Source organism: Strongylocentrotus purpuratus, unplaced genomic scaffold, assembly GCF_000002235.5.
Source record: "Strongylocentrotus purpuratus isolate Spur 01 unplaced genomic scaffold, Spur_5.0 spur5_scaffold_19, whole genome shotgun sequence".
Classification (NCBI taxonomy): Eukaryota; Metazoa; Echinodermata; class Echinoidea; order Camarodonta; family Strongylocentrotidae; genus Strongylocentrotus; species Strongylocentrotus purpuratus.
The window spans coordinates 16276655-16296951 of record NW_022145604.1 but is presented as its reverse complement, the minus strand read 5'-3'; the positions used below and the strand labels follow the sequence as shown (position 1 = coordinate 16296951).

At 37.7% G+C, this 20297-nt stretch overlaps 1 protein-coding gene across 1 annotated transcript in view; it reads left to right on the top strand.

Annotated features, from left to right (window-relative positions):
* Nucleotides 1-20297, top strand: part of LOC576942 (SWI/SNF-related matrix-associated actin-dependent regulator of chromatin subfamily D member 1) — a 60286-nt gene that overhangs the window by 14356 nt on the left and 25633 nt on the right. The gene's annotated exons all lie outside the window — the stretch shown is intronic.

Below are 20297 nucleotides of genomic sequence, written 5' to 3'. Positions count from 1 at the left end.
ATTGTTGATTTAAGTGTAGAATGTAGACAATTTCCTTTCCTTCCTCTTAATTCATAATTTGATGACCAAAAGAATAAGATATATAGAAGAGAGAAGGAGAGAAAGCAGAATAGGAAGACATAAAAAGGGAGAGAGAGAGAGAGAGAGAGAGCAAACATGATTGAGAAGGAGTAATTGGTAATCGTAAAGCAAAAATCAGCAATTTTTCTCACATTTCAGTGTTTTGTTGAAAGCTGCCAAGCAACTACCGACAACCGGTAAACACAACCCAAAAAGCAAAATAAAAAGCCCACCTCTCGAGTGTGGTTTTTTAGACGTCCAGCAGAAATTTCACATTTTTTTTGCAGGGAGATGCAGCTTCCACCCCCCCCCCCTTGTTTTTTAAATCATGCTTCCTACTTACCGTTTTCTTGTATTTTCTCTCCCCATCTCCCTCATTCTTATGATCTGTCTTTAAATTCTCCTACCATATCTTTTTCTTCCTTTTCATAGCCCTACTCTTGGTTTTCTTTTGTCAATGAACAAAGTTCTGTTTGCTAAAAATGTTCTTAGCTACTTTTAATAGCTCACTTTAGCTCCCTTCAGCACCCTTCAGTGCATACCTCATGCTCCAGCATTCATGACACTTGTGTACAGTGAGCAAGCAATCATGCAAAAACATTTTTCATTTTTAGTTTGCACATACCATAGATTAGTCCTTGACATCGGGATGACATGTGCCACTCAAGCCCCTAGCAACCAATCCTACTCCTTCCAACCCCTCAAACATTGCAAACAAAAGGGGAAACCGGAATGGGGGGAAATATCATCAATGAAGGCACTTCCTGGCAAATTTGTTCAAGCGTATCCCAAGGTGTGAATGGAAAAGGCTAAAAAGTAAATAAAATAACTTTTTTTCTTGGGGGAGGAGGGAAAAGGGGGTGGGGGGGGGGGGGACTGAAGAGTTAATTTGATCTTATCCATGTTCTGTAAATGATAAGTGTGGAACTGAAATCTTGTCTTTTCGTGTATTTTTATAATGCATAAGTATCCCCCTCCCCCCCCCCCCCCCCGCCCTCCTCTTTAATTCACACTTCCAGTTGCTTGATATGGAATTTGATCATAGTTTGGAGTCTGACTTGAGTGATTGCAAATCAAGGTATTTTGCAAACCAGTTCCTGATAGGGTAATATTCTCATTGCTTGCATGAAATCTTGTATTGTGAATGTACCCAAGTGAATATTGAATGAAATTAGAAAATCATTTTAGAGAATAGTTTTGGGTTGTTTATTTCTTTCTTTTATCTGACTGCTGAGAAAGCTTGTATGCTTGTACGTAAGTAACCAGGGGTCCGATGGCTTTAAGTCCTCTCAGAGGGACTTGGTAGTGAGGATTTGTGCCTTACCAAAGGGCACTAGCGCTGGAAACCTCCAACTTATGAGACCATTGCTCTATTACTGAGCCGTTAACACCTCCTTGATTAGTTAATTAATTGCCTTGTTATTCTTGTATACGCATATATATATGTTGTAAATTGAAGAGAAAATTAATTAATTTGTAGGATGTAAAAGTAAGACTCAGTGGAACAAGTTCTTAAACTTTGAGGATTACTTTTAAAAAGTAATGCATAATATGATCTGTCATTGATATCTGATTTATTGCATTTGCTCAATATTACCAGTAGAGGGAGACATTCTCATTTAAATGACCTGTCACAGAAACTGTGACTGTTCAGAGTTTCTACCACAGATGTGTTTACAAGTGAATTCCAATATAATTCCTTCTCTTACACAGAGGGTGATTATTGGCATGATTAGCAAATATAGACAGGGCTCAACACCAAAATGCCCCCCCCCCCAAAAAAAAAAAAAAAAAAAAAAAAAAAAAATCAAATTTGGACCCCAAAATGTCAATATTCTACATAGTGCTTAGGCATAAAGACACTAAAAAGATTGAATTTGAACCCCCTTCCTAAAAAAAGTTAGTGTGGAGCCCCTGATATCGATTATCTCTGTTTTTTCCTGCCATTGCAGCAAATATATATATATTGAAGATCAAACCTTCCTATCATTGAAACAGTGTAGACGAGGCACATTGTGTGAGTCTGGTTGATTAAGACTACAGAGATGAATTTATAAAGTCACATGAAATCAAGCAGCATCCGATATGGCTCCTTTTTTTCCTCATATCCCACTTCAGAAAAAGTTAATTTCACAAACCATTGACGTAAAATCGTAAATATCGCTTTACGAATACCGAAGGGAGAGAGAAATGCGATAGTGGTTCAGTTATATTTTAGGGTTTTCCCCTGCAGCACTCTCGACTTTGTTAGGTACTAGAATAGAGTGATCATCTCCGATTCCAGAGAAAAAAAATTAATCGATTTCAAGAAGGAGCTTAGTATTATCATCTGTCCTCTGCCTCCCCCACACTGTTGATTCTTCTTTCAGCTCTTGATGAAAATGAAGGAGATATAAAAAAGGGAAATGAAACGCGACAATACAAGTGAACAAGTATTGCTTGATATAATGCCATTTCTGTGATATTGACTATCAAGTGGACAACTACGTTGCCTTGAAGCTTCTCTTAGGATATCATTCTCCGCTTATATTACTCACATTTGCATCTGCCAATATTTGTACTTCATATCATGGACTATAACAACAGACGTCATAAAACTGTTTTTCTTCTAATCCCGTCATCTTCGACTTAACCGAATCTCAAGATATATTATGTCCCTTTGTGAATGGGGGAGGGGAAGGGGGTGGCACATTTAGTACAAAAGGAAGAAGAGTCTTCAAGCTTCTCTTAGGATGTCATTCTCATTTCTCAGCTTATATTACTCACATTTGCATCTGCCCATATTTGTACTTCATATCATGGACTATAACAACAGACGTCATCAAACTGTGTTTCTTCTAATCCCGTTATTTTAGAGTTAACCGAAGCTCAAGATATTATACCCCTTTATGAATGGGGGAGGACGAGGGGGAGGGGGTGACGCATTAAGCACAAAAGGAAGAAGAGTCTAATTATAGCAAGTTGACTGAAATGGAAATAAATTCCCTTAGAAAGACTAGTGTGGAAGATTGAAGACAGAAAAAGTAACAAAGTTCATTAATTTTTGGTTTACTCGAAGAGATTTCACAGTATTCGGTTGATATATCCATTTTTTTTTTTTTTTTACTCAGTAGTGGTTCTAGGGGAGGGGGCCTTCAGGACTGAGCCCCCCCCCCCCCCCCTAAAAAAAAAAAAAATTCTTGAACTTTTTAAAAGTGAGACACATGTAAGAAATGGAACACCCACCCCCCCCCCCCCCACCCCTCATAATAAATCTTTTAGGATAGCATTTAGTTTTACTCCATGAAGATTTTTGCCTTAGGAATTATTATCTTCAACTCCATGAAGAAAAAAAATGATTCGAACCTGATAACAAGTTTGGAGACTTAATTTACCACAACTTTGTACTTTGGCTTCAGGCAATGCTTGTATTAACTGGTTCATGTTACTAGCTACAAACAATATATCATACCTGCATCCTTTTTACTGACTGATTTCAGAATTGCCCTAAATATATGTTACACTGTTTCCTTGGGTCGTTTGTTTGATTATATTTTTGTAAATCTTTTCCTAGCCTTTAATATGTTCTATTGATTTGTATTATTTTTTTATCAGATATTTTATTCTTTTTGCGTTGACTCCAAAAGAAGTGCCCCTTTCTACTTATTTCTAATTTCAGTAGGGCTTCTTTTTCTTTATAACCATAATCTTGATCGCTTTTCTCTGTTTGAAGTGCAAAAGCTTGAACTGTTTGGTTACTACCGAACGGTCCATCCAGCAGTCTAGAGTAAAATCAGATGTAGCTTTTTTTGTAGCATCTGCCAAACTTTGTAGGGCATGCAAGTGTTTCTTGTTAAAAAGACTTGAACCTTCACTGATGAATATTGACTTATATTGCCCATTGCCAGTCATATTTCATACTTTGTAACCTTTCTCCCGCCTAAGGCCCCGTTCTCACTCACTTTGAAAGTGGTCTTAGTTAGACCGCTCCAGAGGAACGGGTCTTGAGGAACGGTTTGCGAGCGTACACACTCCGAGCAGTTTTTAATGGCTCAAACCGCTCCACGAGTCAAAGTGGTCTTGTTGCTATGGCAGCTCAGGTCAGCAGATCAATTTTTTTGCGCGCGGAATACATACCGTATGTACCGTACTACATGTTTCGCACTGAAGGTCACTAGCTCACTTCCGTTCAAAGTACGCTTTCCGTTCACATTGCACGTTAGCTTAATAAGACCCGCTCCTCAAGACCACCTCGGAAGGTGGTCTTCTGGAGCGGTCCAGAAGTCCACTTCCTGGACCACTTTGACCGTTCTCACTCACCTAAGAACCGCTCCTGAGGAACGGGTCTTAGTTAGAGCGCTCCAAAGCGCTCCAACGAAGTGAGTGAGAACGGGGCCTAAGACCATCTCGTTTTAAAGGTTCTGTGGGGAAATCCAGGAGTACCAGAGGTGTCAGGACCATGAAAAACAGATTACATTTTATTTTTTCTATATGAGGGATTTCTAGCCAAGTAAACTTCTCAAATTCAAACACTCTGCCCCTTTCACTTTTTTTAAACCCTTGATACCATACGCTCCAGTGGTTTTTCACGTAAACAATTTTTTTTTCTCCTTACAATATATTTAGTTTCAATTTAGGAAAGGGGGGCATAGGTGAGTGAGTATGCCAAGTAAAAGCTTCTTTTTTTTTGTTCACTATTTTTTATTTCATTATTATTATTTTTGGGGAGGGGCAGGGCAGGCATACCTCTGTTGGTTGGCAAATTATGATTTATTTCATGGGGTTGGACAAAATAATTTCATTTATTAGCAAAATTTGTGTGTTTTTTCAGATTTTGATAGAGAGAATGGTAGAGATATGGTGCATGCAATGGAAAAAAGGGACAAGTTAGGGAGGTAGAGAGAGAGAGAGAGAGAGAGAGAGAGAGAGAGAGAGAGAGAGAAGAGAGAGAGAAATAGAGGAAGAGAGGGGGTGTCAGAGGCAGGTGGGGGGGGGGGGAGGGAAAGAAAGAGAGGAATAGAGAGGAAGGTCAGGGGGGTCAGAGATATGGTGCATGGAATGGAAAAAAGGGACAAGTTAGGGAGGTAGAGAGAGAGAGAGAGAGAGAAAGAGAGAGAGAGATAGGGGAAGAGAGGGGGTGTCAGGGGCAGGTGGGGGGGAGGGAAAGAAAGAGAGGAATAGAGAGGGGGGTCAGGGGCAGGAGAGGGAGGGAGGGGAGGAAGAAAGAGCGAAAGAGAGAGAGAGAGAGAGAGAGAGGGATAGGAAAGAAAGAATGAGTGAAAGAAAGAAAGCAAGAAAGGAACACAGGGAGTGCAGTAGATGGATGGAAAAAAACGTAGGAGCCAGAAGTTCCAGCCCTGCTCGCTGAAGCAAAACTCCCGCCAACATGTCATTCAATTTTCGGGGCATGTCCTAAGAAGGCTTCGGGGAGCTTACACAGCCATTTCCGTTGTTTGATTTATCATAATCGGATAATTAGCCGGGATTGACTTTCATTCAGCTAGTATAGGTTTAACCCTGACGAGGTGATGTGTGAGCTCAAGCATGGAGCAATACACTCTGAGGGTGGCAGTGGAATGGTGTCATGCTGCAGTGGAAGGTTTAGGGTTCAAGGCTCACCAGGCACAACTAGACCAAGAGGGAAAAACTGAGAACATATTGTACTCGCTGGTTGTGGAAGCAGTTCAGACCATTACCTGTATATATAGCAAAAAGTAATGAAAATGTATCCCAAATAATGAACGTACCTCAGTATTTTTTACCATGTAGACTTCTGTTGTCAAAAGAAATGATTGAAAAATTGAGGTTTATACGGTTCATTTAATATACTACCACCTATTCTTCAGAGAGAAAAATGCAACATTTACATCGTTTTTCTTTTCAACATAGATCTTAAGAAGGACAACTTTAGGAATGACTTTTAGTTATAGCTATCATCACTGATCAAATTTGACCAGCTCTTAATTATAGAGACATTTTTTTAACAAGAATTACATTTGTATAGCCAGTAAAGATATTCTGGCATATAAAAAAAGCCCCTTTAAAATTTATCAGCCTTGGGAATGACAATTTCAGTTTTGTCTCGTTTTACTCACGTACCTGTTTTGTTTCTTATTACTCTGGTTGTCCTCGCCACTGAAACAGTCATTTTCATAAATTATGCAATTATCTATTGTTTTGTTAGTCAATATAAACTCATGTTTTATTTATTACAAAGAAACCAGCAGATTTTTCCCCCCTTTTGTCTTCCCATGATGCTGAAATTGAAGACAATAATGTGGTAATTGTACGCTATTTCTGTATCTAATATCATCATTAGGACTATCGTTTGTCATCCAGTTCGCGTGCAACAATGATAAGGTCATTCGAGGTCAAAGGGGAATGCTTTGGACAGTAAACAGAGGGCCATTAAAATTGGGGCAATGACTTTCAGTTCATTCAGCAGTAATTGAGTTTGCCTCTCCTCTTACAGACAATAGTTGATCGTTTGTCTAGGAAACTGTGATTTTAGAATGATTTAATAGGTAGTTTAGTCACAGCTTTATACAATGGTGTATTAACTTTATATAAGCGTTGGAATATGTGGAATTCGGTTAATGGGTTCTGCGTGCATCCAGTGAGATGGGTCTAAAATCATGAAATAGTTCTTTTTGACAGTTGAAATTCTTGTACTTTTTCAAAGGTTTTAAAGACAATAAAGGTAACATTGACATGCAAGATTTCTCAATATGAAAGATTATTGAACTGTAGGGCAATGTTCACAATTCAACATGTTTTTTTTGTGCTTCAGATATGATCGATATGAAGCCAGAAGGGCAGTTACTCATATAATTTTATCAAGATTTAACGCTCTTCTCGCTCCAAACAGGCTATATCATGATTGAGTTATTGCGTACACCATATCCCATTTTATTACACGAGAGAGATTCTAGTTACAATACCTGTATGCCACTTTTTATTCAATATTATACGGTTTTGCAGATCGATATAAAGCAAATTTCATTCAAGAGCTTGTGTATGTTGAGCTGATGGCTTACAGTATTCCTCTCAGAATTCTTTTAAAAGTGCAAGATTAAAGATAAAGGTGAGTTCTGGTTAAAAAAAAAGAAAATGAATTCTCACCGAAGCAAATGAAACTTACTTAGCCCTGACACCATTTGTGCAGTCCCATATACATCTTCCTGTGTAAGTGCTTGTTACTTTACCAAGACTGGGCCAAATTTATTATGATTTTGATGACTCCAGAACTTTGCAGGACACACCAATACTTACATGCTACATGATCAACTTTTTTTGGATCCATTTCACACCTTTTCTTTCACAATGCAATCGGATGACCAGAACTCACCTTTATCTTAATTTAACCTTAGAATAGCATTTCTACAGACTTGATTTGTCGACAAGACAACTTTCCCTCAAGATATCTCTATTTCAAACTTTTCTCTGAATTTGTCACGCTACACAACCAAGTCATGCACTTAAATTCTCCCTCCTAGCTGTCCATATTGTTATATATTTCTTTTTTTGACTGTGTGTGTGTGTGTGTGTTGCCTTCCGCCCACTTCCAAATTGCCGAAACCTGCCTAAAGCTTTCAGCAGGAGTGTCGATGACCGGAGCGCGGTTTCAGAGCGCTTTCCCCCGGCCGCCGATCCGTGGCGACACGCAATATCAATCGAGAGAACCCGAGAGGAGTGATGACATTGATGCATTCATGTGGCGATACAGGTGGATCTAAAAGTCAATTATATCTCACCCACACGTTATTAGGATAGAGGTTTGCGGATATAAAAGAGAAGCGCTCGGGTTTATTCTGCACACCATGTTCGTCTATACCTCCTTCTTTTATTAGAAGTTCTTTCAAGGTATAAGAAAGTATTTTGAAAGAGAATACCATGGTTGGCTTTGTATTGAGTGTCCTGTTGGTGTACTAGTATTTCAAATATTGTTGGAGCTTAATATCTCTAGGGAGGGAGGATTGGTGTATAATTGCATGTGGGATGGTAATATATAACTTAAGCCCTTATCGTGCTCGGTCTCGTAAAGGTTTATCGGCAACTTGCTTTATGAGTATACATGTATTACAAACAAAATTCGGATGAATTGAATAGTAGAAAGGTTGTTTTAAACATTTATTGATTTCATTGATAGGATTCTTAACCTATACTTCTAAAGGTAACTATAAACTTCTCAAACCAGGAAAAATTGAGCTAATGCACTGCTATTCCGAAAATGACTTACATTATCATTCAGAGATAAGAAGGAATATGTACTTTCAGGTTATTGTTTGAAAGAAGAACGTGATTTATTCAGGCCTTATCTCTGTCACACAATATTTCTTAGTTAATAATAATGAAGAAAAAATATTAAAAGAAAAAAATGATATGATAATATTAAATAAAGTTGGGTAGGACAATCACAGGATTGTAGATGAATAATTTAGTACAAGCATTTCTTTATACAAGTTTTGTACAAATTTCTTACAGTCTGAACAAACCATTAGATTCCTTCTGGTTTGTAGCCGATACTTTGCATGTTTCAAGACGTCATTTGGAGCAAGAAGCTATCCCCCCCCCCCCCCAAAAAAAAAAAAAAAAAAAGTAGAGACAAGGATCTCACTGTCATTAAGTGCATGGACGTCAGTCTGAACAAAAGAGATAAATATTTCAAGTTGACAATAATAGAGATATGTCTTCCTTACATTTATACAAGTGGGTGGAGAACTGTTTATATGTCAACAATCTATGGAGGCACCTTTCAATACCCCTTTCACATCAGAGGAAATGAGATAAAAAATGCTTTAAAAAGTCACATACCATAAAAATTTCATAATGACTTTCAACAGGCATGGAAATGGGTAGAAGTCCGAGCTTAGCAAAAGCGATTAAAGTTTCTTGAATATAATTATTTGTGCACAGCACACAGATTCAAAAGTTTAGTCTTATTTGTGAAATGTTCATTTCACCCTTTATCACTATAAATAATGCACTTTTAAATAAAGTGTTGACAAATTTTCACTTTAGTCAGAAGCTGCATTTGCACTGCAAGCAAAAGCCATCAGTCTTTTTCACATTCCAACTACTCATAAACATAACAAAAAACAATGATTGGAAAACCCATCTCTGGATTTTATTTTGTATAACTCCATCATTTTTTTGCAGTGTAAATGAGCCTATTGATGTCTTTATTTCACGATGCCAATGTTCTGTTTTGGGGATGAATCTATTGTTTTGGCTAGAGATGCAAGAGATACAAAAGTACAGGGATGATCTTCCAGATGTTTGCCTCATTTATCAATAAAAATAGAGCGTAATTGTAAGAATAGATTCAATTTGAGATGCCCCTTTGCTTTTATTACGAGTCGAAGAAGGGATGGTTTTGTATGAATGTCAACAATACAAGAAGGTGCGTTTGTTTTCGTACCGAGTTTCCCTGCTTCAACGTCACAAAATTCCTTCTTACCCACCTTTCTCTCGCTCTCTTAATTTACAAGGGATGGAGGGGTAAAAGTTCAAATACGTTCTTTCTTTGGATAAAGTTCTTTTCTAAAAGTGGAAAGGCGCCATGGTCATCATCATAAAAGAGGAACTCAATATATGCTTCCCAAAAAAAAGTTATTGGAAATATCCAGCTAGATGTACTGCCCTTTTATTCACATGTTATTGATAAATATTTATGGGCTTATTTCAACAAACAAATTAGCATCAATTTAGTGCTTTCTTTGTTTTTCTAGGTGTTTATTTCAAACAGTAATATTAGATTCCAATATAAAATGCTGATACTTTATGCCTTAAATTTAGATTTTTTAAAAGATTTTTGATATACACAAATGGAGAAAAAGAGGACTTCTCTGTTGATGCGCTTGTTGAAATATATAATGCTGGTAATGTTTTCTCTTTTTCACTCATGATATAGTCCATTCCTTTTAATTATTAGCTTCACTGAATATATATACAATTGAAACAAAAACAATATTTAATCTGGGGAAAACTTCTTTTTGGGGGGAGGGGGGTAAAATATGTAAAAGAATGAGAGCTGTAGAAACTTTTACTTTCAGAACTGGACAGATATATATTTCAATTTTCAAAGATATGTTGATGAATAAAACTTTAAGATTTCAATACATTCACAATATTTTAACTGTCTTGCTGTAGCAACCAACATCCATATAAGGAAAATAGCGTGATCGGTCAAAATGTGACATCTGTATTAAAAAGAAGATATAACTTGAAATGTCAGGCTGGTTTTTTTGTGACCTGATAGTACAGGTCCGTGACTGAACTGTTTACCTTGCAATGACGTTCCTCTGCCAAGCTAGTCAGGAATAATATGTTTTTAAGTTAGGCCAGCACTACACGGCATCTTGAACTCAAATCCCTTCTCGCTTTACCATGACAGAGGAGTGGTTGTTGCCGTAATCCGTCGTTGTTTAGTATGGAAATAAACGCTTTACGCCACAAACGTCATTGAAACAAAACTTATGGGAATGCAGTCATGTAGTGACTTATATAACCTGTTTACACTTCAGAAAATTATGCGAAACTTGTATGAAGAAACATCATATTTATTTTAAAAAACTAGTTTTGAGTGGACATATTAGCTGTCCAATTGTCGGTGGGCGCTCATGATAAGCTCCGCTCAGGCAAACAATTTTAATACCTTCGGACTTGCACGGGACCCTGATTCTTTATAGAGCTTGCATTAAAAAATGATGCTCATACTTGGCGTTTTGTTATACATTTCATTATACAACATGAAAGCAATAGATTATTGTATATGAGAGATGTATAGTTATACAATAAATTTGGGTAGTCTGAATGAGGGGGTTTGAGAGCTATTATCATTGAGTGGGCAGTGCTGAAGATGAATTACAGGGCGGGGATACGAGAAGGATTACGAGATACCTGTGAATCAAGATTTCAATTGAGATTCTTGTTATGAATTTCACATTTTTCAGATTATGCCATGAGAAATGTTTCTGGAAGTGAACCATTAAAAATAGAAAATAGATCTGGTAGTTAAAAAAAAGGAAAACTATGAAACTTCCCTTGCAGGTTTTCTTCCAAGGGCAGGTCCACCCACACCAGGGCCATGTTTAAAAAAACTTGGTATCAATAGCAAGTTACAGTAACTGTTATAAGCTACTGAAATCGGGGCATCTGATTGGCTGAGAACAAATTTGTCATAGGAATTTATAATTTGTTATTGATAACAGGTTTTATGAAACAGGGCCCTGAGCCATCTTGAGTTCTTTCTCCATTCTTCTCTATCTTTAGCCGCCTTCTTCATTATGTCACATGATCTGTCGACTATCAAGTCTGACACTTTCCCAATTCTTTTCCTACCTCTTCTAGTTAAAGGTAAAGACCAGTATTGGAAACGCCCCAATTTCAAAAAATGAAATGGAAGCTCTCATTACCAATCATGTGAAAGAATATGTTTTGACTAATACATGATGATAAAAACTTTGCCGGGAAACCGCCTACTAATTCATATATTTGGTAAATTTGTTTCTCTCATGGTCTGTGAGAGATATAGGGTAGTCCCATATACATCTTTCTGTGTATAGTGCTTGTAACTTTACGAAGAATGGGCCAAATTTCTTATCATTTTGATCATTCCAGAACCTTGCAGATGCTAGATGCTATTATTATGTTACATTCCATATTTAGAATATTAAGGCATTTGAAGATCCATGCTTTTCAGGGAACATTTTTTATCTGATGTCCTTCCAAACTTGCATGATACAATGATAACGCTCACAAATTATTTTTCACCTCTTCCCAGAACTCAACCTTCTCTTTAAACTTTTTTTTTAGTCTGATTTATATTAAGCATCCTGGGTTACATTTTTTGTCATTCTGAATAATCATAACATGTCTTGGGGGCATGGCTCCTAAAAAGAAATTGAGTCAATTGCTTTTATCAAGATGTAGACATTCTTACGACTTCTTCTTTAGCAGATGTTTGTATGTTATTAACAAGCTTCGATGATGCATGATCTAATAATTGAAATGCACAGAGAGATTTCATAGATGTGATGGATTCAATTTCGTCTAATACATTTCATGTGACGCTCGAGCTGTCTGTTGCCCTCACTCAAAATGTTTTATTATCAAGTGTTTATTAATATGATCTGACTAACAAGGAGGAGATAAAGTCTAGCTTCATGTTTTGTTTACTATACATGAAACTCTGCCAAGGAAATGTTTTGGAAAAAGTAAGGGGGATCGAAAAAGCATAAAAACAAAGGAAGAAAAGAAACATTGTGGGTGTCCTATGTGTGACAAATTTGGGTCAGCATGCTTTGGAGTCTTTTGAGAACATCTCCAGGATAATGACTCAAAGGTCTATCAAGAGAGACCAAAGAGTACGATCAACAAGAGTTTTAATTTTCTCACCAACAGCCCTGTTTGATTAGCTTTTATAATCTTCCGTTATAGTATGCCCATGCAATCTTGGTTTCGGGGATGACGATTCGCAATCGCTACCGCACTTCTGCCGGGGGACTTGGGAATTCAGAGATATGTAGGCCACCGATATGTAGGACATACGATTCCTCTTCTAGACTTTTATTGCCAGTCTGGGAGTTTGGAGGGTCCCACGCAGCAGATCCTGAAGTTTCCATGCGTGGTTTCCGCCAAAACTTCTCACCTTCTTGCCGTTGTGTTTGTGTTTCAGTGAAGTAGACTTGGCAGGCGATCGAGGATAGGCCTTTATGCGATTCATTCGCATCAAGTGTTGTTTGTTGATGTTTTAGTTCCATCTTGCAAAGAATGTATTACTAGTAATCAATCAATTATACTATTATTTGTATTTATGATGACCTTTATAAATTTTACCTGATTTTTTCTCACCTTACATCTGTAGGAATAGTTTCCTTTAAACATTGAATTAGTTTGTTTTCTGACACTCTGCATCAAGAAGTTGCTGTACATACATAAAAAGTCAGGAAATCATTGAGAGGATCATGGTCCTTTATTTTAATAAATGAATGAAAGTGATCAGTTTGCCTTTAGATATTGAGGCTTTCGATTATACAATCTACTGAAGATATCAAATTGTGCCAAATAGATTGATTGGGTTCATTCTAATTTCTTTCTTTAGAGACGGTGATGATGAATATGACTTCTGTCTTTTTTTAACCATAAACTGTCAGAAGAATTGAACTGTCATGCCTTAATAATCAGGGAAAGGTGTTCTTTCGTCCCTCGTAATTAAGATCAGTACATAAAAGTAGGGCAGTACATAGTATGATTAATTCCGGTTTATATCCTCTTTTGATAGATGTCATGGTGTTGCAATACGGAATATATTATGTGAACTAGTTTCAACGATGACAAACCTTCTGATAAAGCTTTCATTACATTTTCGACTTGGAGTTGACTTGTCGCCATTAATTATCAAAACTGCATGGAACGATTAAGATAGATGATGGAAAAATAAAGGTGTGGCTTGATCATGCTGAAGACAGATGTAGAAATGGAACAGGAAAACGTCAGGATGAACTGGTTTATTGCACTCTCAATGGTAGACAACTAATCAGAAATGTGTGGTTTGGTGAACTGAAGAAAGGTTCACACGACAGAGTGTAAATTAGGGACTGTTTAGGTCATGGTTTTAAAGCCCCACTGCAATACTTATAGCTACTTGCACCCTCTGTATAGCAAACAATGCCTAATCGGTACCCGTTGGTCCCCCATGGTCCTCTTTTTCTTATGTTAATTGAGAGCTGATTTGATGAGATAACCACCTGTCAGTGACCATGCAGGGAGGTCTAATACCTCATGGCCAAACTAGTGCAGATAGGCTTTTATAAGAGACTGTTTAGGTTATGGTTTTAAAGACCCTGTCGAAAGTGAAAAGGTGAAATAGATGAATAAGGTATCAACAAAAAGCTTATAAGCCATAGATTACTACGATGCTATAGTGTCTGTTATAGGAGTAACAGCTCCCTGAAGGTTTTGGTTTTGAAGAACCTGTTGGAAGTGAAAAATGAAATACTGTTGGAAGTGAAAAATGAAATAGATTAATTAGGTATCAACGGTAAGCTTATGAGCCATATTACATTATAATCAGTTATATGCTATTTTATTTAGTAGCTGTTATAGGAGTAATTACAGCTCTCTAAAAAGCTTGAAATCTAAAGCTTTGAAAATCAGAAGTTGTCGACCTAAAAACTAGCTATTGATGTGGAGTATGCATACTCATGATGACTTTACATTGATTAAGCACAGCTCATCGCCTCAGCTACATAGGCGAGCCGATCGGGTCCACATGTCGCCGTAACTGTGGCAAATCTGACTCCAGTTGACCCGTAATTTGGAGGGGCCGGTGCTGAAATTGAGGTTTTCATTTGCTTTTGTGCAAAGCTGAAAGGGATTTTTTTGGTTTAATTCCTATATATTTGTATTTTACGTTCATTCAGCTTTCCATAGATATAAAGTTGTATTTTCATCAGATAAAGTCTTTAATCTGCAAGGTTGTCTCGTAGTTACGGTCTGTGTGGACGCTTTTGTGGTTAAGAAACTTTAAGTTTATTTTAAGTTATAAACTATAAACTAAGAAAATGTTCATACCAAATTTTAAAGTTAAAAGCGTTGATGATCCTGTATGAACATAGCCATATGACATGCCAGTATAGCTGTGTGCTGGCTATGAAACGCAAAGACAGAGATAGCCACGTTCTAGGAATGATGATCTAGATAACTCGTTTGCTTCATCGTAACCTTCGCCACAGTTTCGTTTCTTTTTCGTATCCTACATTTCACCGATTGGAATGGCATGTTGCACATGAAGTCAATGTCGTGATTTATTGATTATTGATGTGCAGCCCTGATTGTGTGGTCTTCAGGGAACTGCAATTGAGCTAACGAAATAAAAGGGCCATCGTAAATGGAATAAGATTAAACAGCCCCCCTCTGACATGAAAATCATTTTATGTCATCTCTCTCGATAGGCCCGTCCTCATCAGCTCGAGATTGCCAAATAGACCGCTATTTCTGATTTGGGAATTAAGCCCGAAGTTACAAATCACGACTATATCAGCTCGAGATTCGACCTCGAAACTAACTCGAGCTCGAGAAATCAGCTCAAGATATTTTGCTCAGCATTCGCGCATCGTGCAAGTCTTCGGGCTGGTGAGGACGCATCGGACAAATAGCGGGATATTTTGCAAACTAGCTTAAAATATCTTGGGATTATTATCTTGACCAAATATCCTGCTAATTGCAACTGCGGGCTGATGAAGACGCAAAATTAGCTGGTTAATTTGGGATCGGGATAGTTAAAATAGCGCGTTATTTGGCAATCTCGAGCTGATGACGACATACCTCATGTCAATACCTCTGCCCTGATTCACGATGATGTGATAGCAAAGTACACACACCCATATTCCTAATTAAGATGAATTTAGCATCACACGGTTACCATGACGATGAACCAATGGAAGCTTCTTGTTTCACACTTGGAGGGTCCCCGAAGGGGCACTTCATGTCCCTGCGTGACCCTGATAACCTTTGCTCCTACTTCCGGCTTCTATTTCATCACAAGCTCTAAGGTTTGATAGTAATGTGATATGCCATTTATGGGGTTGATATATTGTCTGTTTGACTTTGATTTTTTATATACTTTAATACTGATGTTGAAAGAAATCGGTGACTGTAGATGGAGAAAAGTTTGTTTCTCATTAGACTAATTTAAATTGTGTCTTGGAATTTGGTTTATACTTTTCAGTTTTTTTTTCATCCAGGTTGAAATCATTTTACCTGTGAGCATAATCTGAAATCTGTCTTCCTTACATGTAAGGTCAAATATACATATATGTATAAACATTTTTTAAAGATTGACACCAGTTTGACACAAGGTTAATACCTTTTTATGCCTCCGCCACCGAAGGTGGTGCCGGAGGCATCATGTTTTCGGGTTGTCCGTCCGTACGTCCGTACGTCCGTACGTCCGTCCGTACGTCCGTCCGTCCGTACGTCCGTCCGTCCGTCCCGTTTGACCGTTATCACAATATCTCAAGAACCATTTAAGATTTAAACTTAAGACTCGGGAATAGTATTTATCACCATAGGAAGACGATCTCATTAGATTTTGGAGTACGTAGGTCAAAGGTCACAGGTCACAGAGGTCAACTTATGAAATTCCTTGTATTGAGTTTGTTAGCGCGATATCTCAAGAACCATTTGAGATTTAAACTTAAAACTTAAGGATAGTATGAATCACCATAGGAAGACGATCTGATTAGATTTTGGAGCACATATGTCAAAGGTCAAGGGTCACAGAGGTCAACTTATGAAATTCCATACATTGAGATTGTTATCATGATATCTCAAGAACCACTGGAGATTTAAACTTCAAACTTAGTGATAGTGTGTATCACTATAGGAAAACAATCTGATTACATTTTGGAGCACGTAGGTCAAAGGTCAAAGGTCACAGGGCTCATTATGTATGCAAAAACAGCTTGTGATCGCGTTATCTGAACAACCGATTGATGGATTCCTGCCAAACTTTGGTCATGTATGTATCTTGCAGAGCTGATGAACTGATTAGATTTTGGGGTCACGAGGTCAAAGGTCAAAGGTCACAGGGCTCATTATGTATGCAAAAACAGCTTGTGATCGCGTTATCTGAAGAACCGATTGATGGATTCCTGCCAAACTTTGGTCATGTATGTATCTTGCAAAGCCAATGAACTGATTAGATTTTGGGGTCACGAGGTCAAAGGTCACAGCGCACATTATGTATGCAAAAACAGCTCGTGATCGCGTTATCTGAACAACCGATTGATGGATTCCTGCCAAACTTTGGTCATGTATGTTACTTGCAGAGCTGATGAACTGATTAGATTTTGGGGTCATGAGGTAAAGGTCAAGGTCATGCGGCTCATTATGTATGCAAAAATAGCTTGTGATCGTATTATCATTAGAACAGATTGATGGATTCCTGCCAAACTTAGATCATTTATGTATCTTGCAGAGCCAATGAATGGTTCATAAGATCAAAGGTCATGGGCTCATTATGTATGCAAAAATAGCTTGAGGACGCATTCTCATTAGAACTGACAGATGGATTACTATTTAACTCAGGAAATCTTGCAGAGCCAATGAACTGAGTAGATTTTAGGGTCATGAGGTCAAAGATCAAAGGGTCATATATGTTTATGAGAAATTGCTTGTAATCACGATATTCTGAGAACATGTTAATGGATTACAATTGAACTTGAATTTGAAAAATTTCTTCCGTTTCGGTTTGTAAAATTGCTCTATGACGGAGGCATCATTTTCGACTGCGCGCAGTCGAATTCCATCTAGTTTTTTAGTGCCACTGAGTGTTTTGTAGCAATTGTCAGAAATAGACTTTTGAAAGTTGAAAATTCTTTTTCAATAAGTTGTCTCATTAGTAAATTGGGCATAACATATACAGCATGAGATACGAATTTACTATGATTGTGGCTTTTATCTTTCTTTTTTCATTAGAAAGAAAAATGAAGAAAGTCTTGAGTCCTAACAAAAATATTCAACTCTGAAATTCTTGGGCAGGACTCACTGACCCAGTATGAAAGGGGGTTAGGTTTGTTTAAAGGGCAACCCAACCCTTGTAATGAGTTGATTCTTATGGAAGCAGAAAAATAAGATAAACAGATTGTCGAGAGATTGAAATGAATCAGACCAATAATAATAAAGTTATGAATGTTTGAAACCCATACATTTTGACAAAAAATGATATTTTTAGTCATTTTGTATGTTGGAACAGATCGGAAAGTAGTAGATTTTTGAAAGTCTGTCTTATGTCTTATTTTCATGGAAAAACCGTTGGGAAAATTCAAAATATGGTTAGGAAAATTTACTGTTAGAGGGTGTTGCACAGTGACGCCTTCAAAGAAAACCATAAATATCTTTGTGGTTTAAGAACTTTTTCAGGATTTTTTTGCATGTTAGAGGGCTAGTACAGTAGGAGGAATATAATTAGTAACATTTCATACAAAATTACTCAGTTTTTTGACCAGCATTCAACAATGTTACCGAGTCACTTTAATGCTACCAAGAGCTCCGAGTTCACAAAGTGATTTATTGATAGGGTTCTTGGAATACGTGACCAAGGTGTGATGCATCCCAGGACCTATCTGGGAGTGAAGATTTATTCCACCTCAATCTCAGAATGTGTCATAAATTTGTTTAGATAACGACATCATTTTCATCTAGGTTTATGTCTTGTCGGACCAATCATCAGGGAATCCTGCATTTCTACTGATGTTTGAGATCGAGAGAGAGAGCATAAAAAAGTTCTAGTTTTAAATTGGAAGAATTAGGGCAGTGGGGGTGTGTGCAATGTGGTTGGAGTGGCCGGTGCTAGTGATTTCTACTTCTTGAAATGCGGACCGATGATGGACGAATTGCTCATTTGTTCCTACCTTTCGCTCTTAAATTACACCTGATGAGGGGGAAATAATAATTCTAGGTCAGGTATCTGGGCCTGGAGATTGTTTGATTGAAGTATTCTGGCCCAGTTTGTGTTTTAGTCACATCCTCCTTTCAGCACTAGACCCGTAGACCTCTCTCTCCCTCTCTCTCTCTCTCTCTCTCTTTCTCTCTCTCTCTTCATAGCTTTTTCTACATCTCTGTATCTAGATGGGTAAAGTGAAACAGACATCCCTCGTAATGTAGACCAAATGTTTGCTTAAAAATCACGAAGAGGATCTGGTCTTTATTAGATTTGAGAGATGTGGGCCATTGCGTTTCGGAGACGGATTACTACTGGATGATTCGTGTGATTGGGCTTTTCACACCTAGCTCTGTTTCGCTTCCCTTTCCCCCCACGGGGCTTGTGCCGGATCGTGATCGGGCGCTCTCTCTCCCTCTCACGGAGAGCACAAGAGAGTTTATAACAAGAAGGAAGAGAATAGGGGGCTTTTAACCCGGTTTAAAAGGCTTTGACCTGTTGTTTATTGTGCACCTGAATTAAATTGAATAGGGCAGGTTGCGGAAGTGGATAACGACTTTCAGATATTGTCTGCTGCTCCGAAAAGGACGAAAAGGACGTGGACCTAATTGCTTGAGACAGATTTTCACACTTTGGTCCAAACCCTTAAGATGATCGTGTAAAGGACAGAAAAAAGAATTACTGGTACCCTTATTGATCAAGTGGTTAGAACCCAAATCCATCGTCACGGTTACAGACAGTTCGGGGGAGTGACCCACATTTTTTGATGGTGTCAAGATGTAATGGGGGAATAGGGGTAATATTTTTCACTTGGATAGATTTCTATATTCATTCACAGAAATATAACACAGATTTCTTTAAGTAATTAATAGATCATCTGTTGAGAGACAGAAGGGCTATAAATCTTTGTTAATTTATGAGCTAGCACCCTTCTGGCTCCAAAAAAATTATAGTGAAATTTTCTGGCCTGCTTGATGAAGACCACCAGTTCTTTTGTCTAAGTACACTGATGATTTTGTTATGTCATACCAACGGTCTTCAACAATAGGACTACAACTTTACCATTTTGTTGGGTTTTTTATGCCAAAAAAGGAATACCAGAGAATTCTATGACTCTTGCAAACTGCCAACAGCATGAAACTTTCGCCAATTGCAAAGTTAAATGTTTTGATCACTGATTCCATTATTTCATAGAACAAAATTTTACTTATCTGGACCACTGAAAAAGTTCTTGCATTATTGGCAATAAAAGCAGGTGACCTACAGCTTACTTTCATGTATCTGAGGGACGTACTGGCCAATGGACGATTGATGCCTGTATACCCAAAGGCAGAAGATCACTTATTTCAAATAAACATTGTATAAAAGAGGTGCCCTGAAGTTCTGGTAGTTCAAATCTAAAAGGTTTAGGCCACATCAGAAGGTTGGCTTTTTAACCCTTCTCTACTATTAATAAGTAGATGTAGGTGTCATCAATTGGTTTCATGAGACATTTTGTTGTTCGAATTCAATTCCATGAATTACGTTTTTTTTTAAATAGTATTTTGCCAATCTTGATCATTGTGGAAATGCACTTAATGAAAGCCACTCACTTTTTTTTAAACAATATTATTTTCTAGTGATTTATCTTGTGTGACACTCGATCAGCCTAGAGACACAATGAAATGTCGAATCTCAATGTTAGCTTTTATGATCCCTCGTGTGTCGGCTTGTGAAGAGCAACGTCTCTTTAGCCGAGTTTTGAAAAAATGACCACCCGCAGTCTGTCTCCCGAGACGGCTCTCAGGAGTATGACTAAGATCTACTTGCT